The following is a 7,622-nucleotide window of genomic DNA, read 5'->3' as shown; positions in this document are numbered from 1 at the left end:
TTCCAGTTATTTAATATAGTGGCGAATGAATCGGAAGTCTCACACATTCATAGAAAAAAAGCTTACTTCTACGATGCAACATAAGGTGAATAGCATTGTTTATAAGCACACGTTGTTTTCATGGTTTTTAGTACCCAATTCAAAGGAATTATGCAAATTAGAACCTTGATTCGCAAAACATTATGAAAAAAAAATTAAGAATATTTTGTATTTGTAAAAAGATTCCTTAAGAATATTCTCACATTTTTTTCTAAGGAAAAATTCTAATTCTTGAAAAAAAAAAAAGATGTTCAATGTATTTTTTGGGGGTTATTTTAAAATATTAAGCATCATACTATTTAATTAGTATGTATTATCAACATATACGCAACAATGTAACTTTAGCAGTTAAAAAACAAAACTGCATGCATTTTGCGGTTATCTTATGAACATAGTTTTGGTTATCTTACTGCTCATAAAACATTCTAAAATGTTTTTTTCTACATTATACAATCTCCAAATGAAACAACTACTAGGCTTAAGAGATATAAGCAGTTTCTCAAGGATCTCAAGCTGAAGACGTTACTGTAGCTTTACCCATTAATAGACACGTAACTACCTTGAAAATAAATTCCAGCACAGCGCTACAACAACCATAACGAAATGGTCATTCACAATAAATGATGCTTTACAAAGAATTCTGTTAAAGAACAACATATGGCAAGTTATCTGTTTAATAAAATTACTCACCCAGAAGTTGAGTAATAAAAACGCCATCGCTTTTGATACATTTCAAATCCCTCAGTTGTTGCCATCTCCGAAAAGCCAAGCCAATGTTGATTCTTGTTTTATTACGAGCTCTGGCACGTTCTCTTTTTGCCAGTAGACTCTCCTCTGTTCTGCGTTTTTTAAAACGGGTGATTCCCCAGAGGTTTGAGATTTATCGTGCTTCATGTCAACCTTTCTTCTCATTGTGACGACTAACTTATGCCACTCCCACACCATACACATTTCAAAGTAGTGTATCATAGTGTACCTTTAAGAAAAAAAACAACCTTTTTTTATAATTCATCGTGGTTATGAACATACTTAAGAATTTCTTATAATTTATCTTATGCAATCATCCTTACTTTTAAGAAGATTTCTATAAATCCCCAGGTAATAGCACAATTTAAATAAATAAATAAAATTTAGCTTACCTCTATGACAGAATAACCAGACTTCTCACAAAAGCACATGCCTTTCCTTTCAAATCACTGTCCTACAGCCAGTCTGGGGTGAGCATGAGAAAGGGAGGCCGCACTCATGATCGAGTGGTATTAGTATAATTGGACCAAGCAAATAGCACTGAATTTGTAAACAAGATGCAATCTATAGTAAATTGCGTGTTTGCACTCTATGTATTTAGTGGCTGCTACACTGGATTGTGGGTGATTAGTGAAGAAAACACAGGTTTGTGCACTGAAATAATGTGTTCAGTGAATGTTAATGAATTCGTCCCTGAGAGTTCATTGCTTTTTTAAAGCAGACGCCCCATCAAATCCAAACAGGAGTTGCGTATTTAGGGGGAATTCAGGGAGACTTTTTGCCACTGAGATGTCTTGGAAAATGTGTCTCAATCAACCTGATTCACCCCTATATCATTTTCTGCATTAAATCTTCTGTATTACAGGTCATTTCAGAACTCACTCAGCTAGATTTCAACGTACTCGAGCTGCTATAATGTCTGGGCTTTTGAGTGTGATGAAAAGCGGACCGCCACAGGTGCAAATGCATGTGGTGGTCAGAAATGAAATTCACACTTACAGACATTTTGTACTGATATTACTGCATTGATATATATGTATAAAAAAAGTTTCAAGTCTTACATGGAATTGAGTGCTAAAAAAAATAAATCAATGGATTACAAAATCCTGTGCATGTAATTTAAATATCAGGATCTTAAAGATGACAAAGAATGGTAATTATGCCTCTGCATGCCTCTCTCTTTCTCACATTATCGGCTGTTTTATATCAGCTGGCCCAGACATCATCGAGCACCATGATTCGTTGTAATTAAGTGTAACGATCTCTTAATCCGGGCATAAACCCCAATTATGCTTGTATTATATAAACTTAATGGCAGATGCCTGCGGGTGGATAACTACTAGAGAAGCCCTGGAATAGTGAAGCGACACATCCTCAACTCCTTCAACATCAGCATCCTGCAGGAATATTCCTTGTGGAATATACATGAGAATTACATGCACTGTATCCATATGTGGTCTTAAGTCATGAGAATGTGACAGATGATGGCTTCATTCATGGTTAGCATTGATAGATAGATCACACGAGTGTACTGGAGCTTGATACAGCGGGGCGACGGCAGAGATATTGCTGTAATAACGCAACCTCTCAGGACCGTTCTGCACTCGTGATTTCGTGTTATGGCCTTATTGATCCGATAACCACAAGCACTACTCCCAATGAGCAAATATGTACATAAATGTCACCTAGGAATCACAGGAATGATGCTGATGATGTTGATGTTGAAGACTTTCAGGCCATTAATGAGGTTGTTCCTATTGATAAATAATAAATCACAGATACAGTGGAGGCAGGAGCCTTGAGGACTTGCAGGATCACATTGGGATGTCAGCTGAAATGTAAAAGAATAATGCTGTCAGAGCAGTACACACCAGGCTTTTAACAACAGCACTTGAGGGATAAACTCAAAGACAGCAGAGTATGTGAGCGCTGTGGAGAGATGCAGAGTTCTGTGATTTTTGCCTGGAGCGAGTAGCGTTTTATTGAAAATCAGACCATCGCTCCAGGATCGCTCCAATACCATCACGCGGTAAACAGTGTTAGGTTTCTGAAAGAAATATGTTTGTCAAGTCAAGTCACCTTCATTTATATAGCGCTTTTAGCAATATAGATTGTTTCAAAGCAGCTGTACAGTGATAATAGGAAATGAAAGTTACAGAGATTGTTTTGGCTTTAAAGCAGCTCTGGAATAAAGTTATTGTCCAGTTTGATTGATTCACTTCCGTCGCAACGATCATCAGTTATTAACTAACGGGTCGCTAACACGACACCGTTCTAACAGAAAACCCGATCCGGCCGTTCATTTGCACAAAACAGTGCCTGATGGCTCGAGAACGCAAACCATGAAATAGGATCCAAGGTACAAGCCTTGAAAAATTTATAATACAGAATTTTTTAACGCTTCTGCGTAGCCACATGAACTGGAATTATCCCGACAATCTGTAGAGAGGTAAAGGGAAGGGAAGGGAAGGGGAGAGACTAGTTGACACTTCAGGACTGCGTTGTCGTCGTGTCCAGGCACAGGTCCTTCATCAGATCCGGATACGGCGGACTGCCGTAAACCTCGGGATAAACAGAGAGACTAATATTAGCGTAGACGCTATCCTTCTTATGATGTAACAAGTACATCAGGATTTATGGGAAGTGTGAAAATATTTGTGAAATATTACTTTATGAACAATGAACAAAAATACAAAATGTTTAGAGAAAATGAATGATGGACAGCCTATACTTATAAGCCTGTTTTTGCCTCAGTGAGTAAAAAATAAAGTCAAGAGAAATAAAATAAATACTGTTAATAATGGATATAAAGTTGGAATTACAAGAAACATAACTGTGAAAAAGTCACAATTATGACAAATACAATAAGATAAATCAGAATTATAAGAAACAAGGTTAATATCTGGTACAAATAAAATATCTACTACAATAAAATGAAATATTTACTATTCAAATGTTGCTTGCGATAAGAAACTAATTTTTACTGTGGATGGAAACGGACTTCATTAGTTACTATCCGGTGCGGTGATTTCAAAGGCAGCAGACAGAAAAGTATAATAAATATTATAAACTATAAAGTAAAATATCTTCATATTTTGAATGGAGTCAATAAAAAAGTGACATGACGTGTAGCCAATCAAGTGCACACACGCAGTAGTGCGCACGCACACACACACACACCGTGAACACACACCCGGAGCAGTGGGCAGGCATTTTTGCTGCGGTGCCCGGGGAGCGATTGGGGGTTTGGTGCCTTGCTCAAGGGCACCTCAGTTGTGGGTAATGAGAGTGCTGTTCAATCACTCCTCAACATACATTTCCTGCCGGTACTGAGGCTTGAACCTGGACTGGTTAGAAGTCCAACTCCCTAACCATTAGGCCACAACTGCCCCCCCCCCCCCCAAAAAAAATGCTGTTTAGGATCAGATGGTGTAGTTACAATATCTACCAGAAGGGGCAAACAGGACTATGCTAAACCAGCCAAACCTTGACCCCTTGGATCCTCACCAGTGAGGGAGTGGGGAGCGAGCGAGGACTCAGAATAGAAAACCTGGAATGGATCTGGACAAGAGTGATTACGGAACACTTTGAGGGAGGAGGAGAAATCAGTCACTCCACTCCACATACACTGGTAGAGAGATTTCATGAGAGAAGGAAAGAGAAAGAGAGATAGTCCTGCTATTCCTAAATAACTATACGCCATAACGAATGAACACTGAATCTCCTTGAGTTTCTCAGTAATTGGAAGCGAGCGATGTCGTGCTCTGCATATTTGCCAGAAGCATAACAGACTTTATTAGGAACCATAAAAACACCATTAAAATTCACAACTGAGAGACCCGGGCCTAGCTCGTGAGACTGATGAATTACTACTGTTCACTGAAAGTGACCATATTCTTTGACTTTTTCATCTTCCGGGACAGTGGTTATTTTTTCTCTGCTACATGAAACCAGTTACATTCATCATATGGATTGATCTTCTTCACTGGTCATGTGAAGAACCGATTTGAGAATAGATCTGTGTGCTTTGTGAAAAGCAGACTGCTTTAGAGGAAACAAAGAGCAAAACACAAAGACGCATCTTTCACTTACTTGAAGTCAACATGAGATAGCACTGTTTAAGTTCTACCATGTATTTAAAATACAGGAAATAATGTAGGTTTTAGCCACTGCAATTCAACTGATGGTTCAAATTTTGCAGTCAGTCGAGCAGGATTACTCAACACCTAAAATGCCACTGGCACCTGTTAGATGAGGTATAAGTGGACTTGGTGACGTCAACCAAAGTAGGATTAACATGCACCAATGAATTTTGCACAATGAGACCAATGTAGGTCAATTTTGACTTTTTGAAAACATGAATCAGCCTTTGCAAAGCATTTAACATAAGTTTTTACGCATTTATGTTATGTTTAAATGAATACTTTTATTCAGCAAGGATGCACTATATAATAAGATATGCATTCTGACTCCAATTCATGTTGACTTTAAGCAGCGAATCAGCGTGGCCCATGGAGAGACTCCTCAAAGCGTTGTGCACATTTACATGGACACACCCTTTATTTCCTATCTAGGTCAACATCCCATTGCAAGTGTCAATTTACAGTCAAAATAAAGTATTGATAGAAACGATATATCCATTAGAGACAGACATTTAAAGCATAGAGTGAAAGAGACGCCCCAGAGAGGAAGGGACAGATGACATCCACACATTGTTTGCTAATCTTTAAATCACCAATGATTAGAGTTGACGGCATCAGTGCATTGCCATTCGCAGACAGAGCTCAACAGCACACAATCCATATGTTCAAACCACGTGAGGTCAAATCTACAGGATACATCAGTCATCTGCTGCTTTGTCCGCTTTTCTCAATTCTCTATTTGAAAGGAAAACACGTTATCCCTTTACACAGAGGTGATCTCTGGTGTATATTTAAAGGTCTCTGCTCATCCTTGGCCTTTTGTCGATGACATGTCCTCGCTCTGAAGACGCAGTTGGAGTCCATCGAGATCGTTCTTAAGCAACACCCTCGCAGCTGTTCACAAGGAACTTATATAATGTTGCGCGAACAGTCTTCTCTGTCTGCTTAACTGGAAAGCGAGTGAAATGTTCTCCTAGCCAATGTATCTCAAGATCAAAACAGAAACAGTTTCACTAAGAAAGGTTGCACGTCCCCTTGCTGTGAGATGATGGTGGCTGCTGGGACTCGATGACCTGCAAGTAACAGTAGAGATGCTTGACTGATGGTGCACGGGTTCCATTTCCTGTTGGAGGGTGATGTGGATTTGGGCAGCTGATATCTTTAGCTCCGAGATGAGAGGGTGGACACAAATGTGTGGGGGCTGATGGATGATTCCTGTTTGGCGTCGCTCCTGTGAATGTCAGCAAACCTGTGCACACACAAAGAGAAAAGCATCGACGAGGACATTAGGGAAATGCATTTTGCGGCATGATCAAAGGCAAGAAAAAACGACATGCATTACCTTTTCCAGCCTCGTCTTTTCATGTTTGTTGATCTTGTGTGGCTCTTTTGTTTGTGTTTACTTAGTGAATGATGATTTTTATATGACAGCATTCTGAAGAGCATCTGCTTTGAAAGGCACATGCTTTTTGAAAAATGTAAATGGCAGAGGGTGAATGCGCGTGTTCTTTAGCAAGAAAGCCTTTGCAAAATGATTATTTTGTTACACACAGGCCTTTCAATGTGGCTGCGCACATCGTGTGGCAGTTTTTTTTAAAGGGAAATAATTATGCCACCCGTTGTCTGTCTGAGTGTTAGTTCACATTTAGAGAATTAAAATTGAATATGTAAATAACATTGCCTGTGCGGTAATCAGCATTGTTTCCTCCGAGCTGCTGTCCTGCTAAGATATTCACTTATTTTAAATACAATCATGCTTTGGTACAGTCCTCAGCTCTATTTTAATCAACGTTCATAATGAATCTTTCGGTAACACTTTAGAATACTGTTCCGTCATTAATGCATAACTACACGGTGAACAAATGAGTAACGCAATATTAACATTCTAGTAACTACTAAAGGTTCTTTATTGGCATCTATGATTCCATGAGGAACCTTTAACATCCATGGAACGTTCCCCTTACACAAGTTTCTTCACAGCGGAAAAAGGTTCTTTAGATTATTAAAATGTTCTTCACACACTAAGAAAAAAATGGTTCTTTTAAGAACTGTTCAGTGAAAGGTGGTTCTTCTATGACATCTCTGTGAAAAGCCCCCTTTTGAACCTTTGTTTTAAAGAGTATATTAACTATAACAAGAAACTCGAATTAGAAGGCAATGGTGCTCACTTGAATGCGGTAATTCACTATTAGCTAATACTACTATTTTTTTCATACCTCCCAAAGGACTACAAAGAACTATACAGTTCATAATTAATGAGAGCAATGCATAATGTATAATTCATTTAAATTGAAGATAATGGGAACCCACCAGTAATGACTCAAGTATTACCAAATCCTTCAGAAGGAATTACTATTTGGAGCAGTATTCTAAAGTGAAAAGCATGATAACTCCCTAATATCGACTGAAGTCATTGATTTTTGTAAGGTTTTGGATAGAAATTACTCAATTGTTACTACATCCTTCTAAAGGAATTATTAAATATTTGGAACAGCATTCTAAAGTGAAAAGCAAAAAAGGGGTTCCGACGTTCGTCTGTATAGGACAACTTAGTTTGAATAAAGGAGCAGACACTTGATCGCCTACATTAAAAAATAAAGCCGCACCCGCCCGCCATCCGCTGATTGTTTTGCGGTCTATGGACGATGGATATTATATTGTCTGCTATATCTGCTTTTTATTTATTAAATACAT

General features: G+C 38.4%; 1 protein-coding gene across 1 annotated transcript in view; it reads right to left on the bottom strand.

Moving 5' to 3' along the window:
• Window positions 1-4,530: 4,530 nt before the first annotated feature.
• Window positions 4,531-7,622, bottom strand: part of tafa5l (TAFA chemokine like family member 5, like) — a 43,515-nt gene continuing 40,423 nt past the window's right edge. Inside the window, exon 6 of the mRNA XM_079895950.1 lies at window positions 4,531-6,177. The gene's annotated coding sequence lies outside the window, so the exon portion shown is untranslated. The remainder of the gene's footprint in view (window positions 6,178-7,622) is intronic.

The sequence above is a fragment of the Squalius cephalus genome, assembly GCF_949319135.1.
Source record: "Squalius cephalus genome assembly, chromosome: 16".
In the NCBI taxonomy this organism is placed as follows: Eukaryota; Metazoa; Chordata; class Actinopteri; order Cypriniformes; family Leuciscidae; genus Squalius; species Squalius cephalus.
Note: the sequence above shows the minus strand (reverse complement) of the source record. Positions and strands in the feature narration are given on the sequence as shown.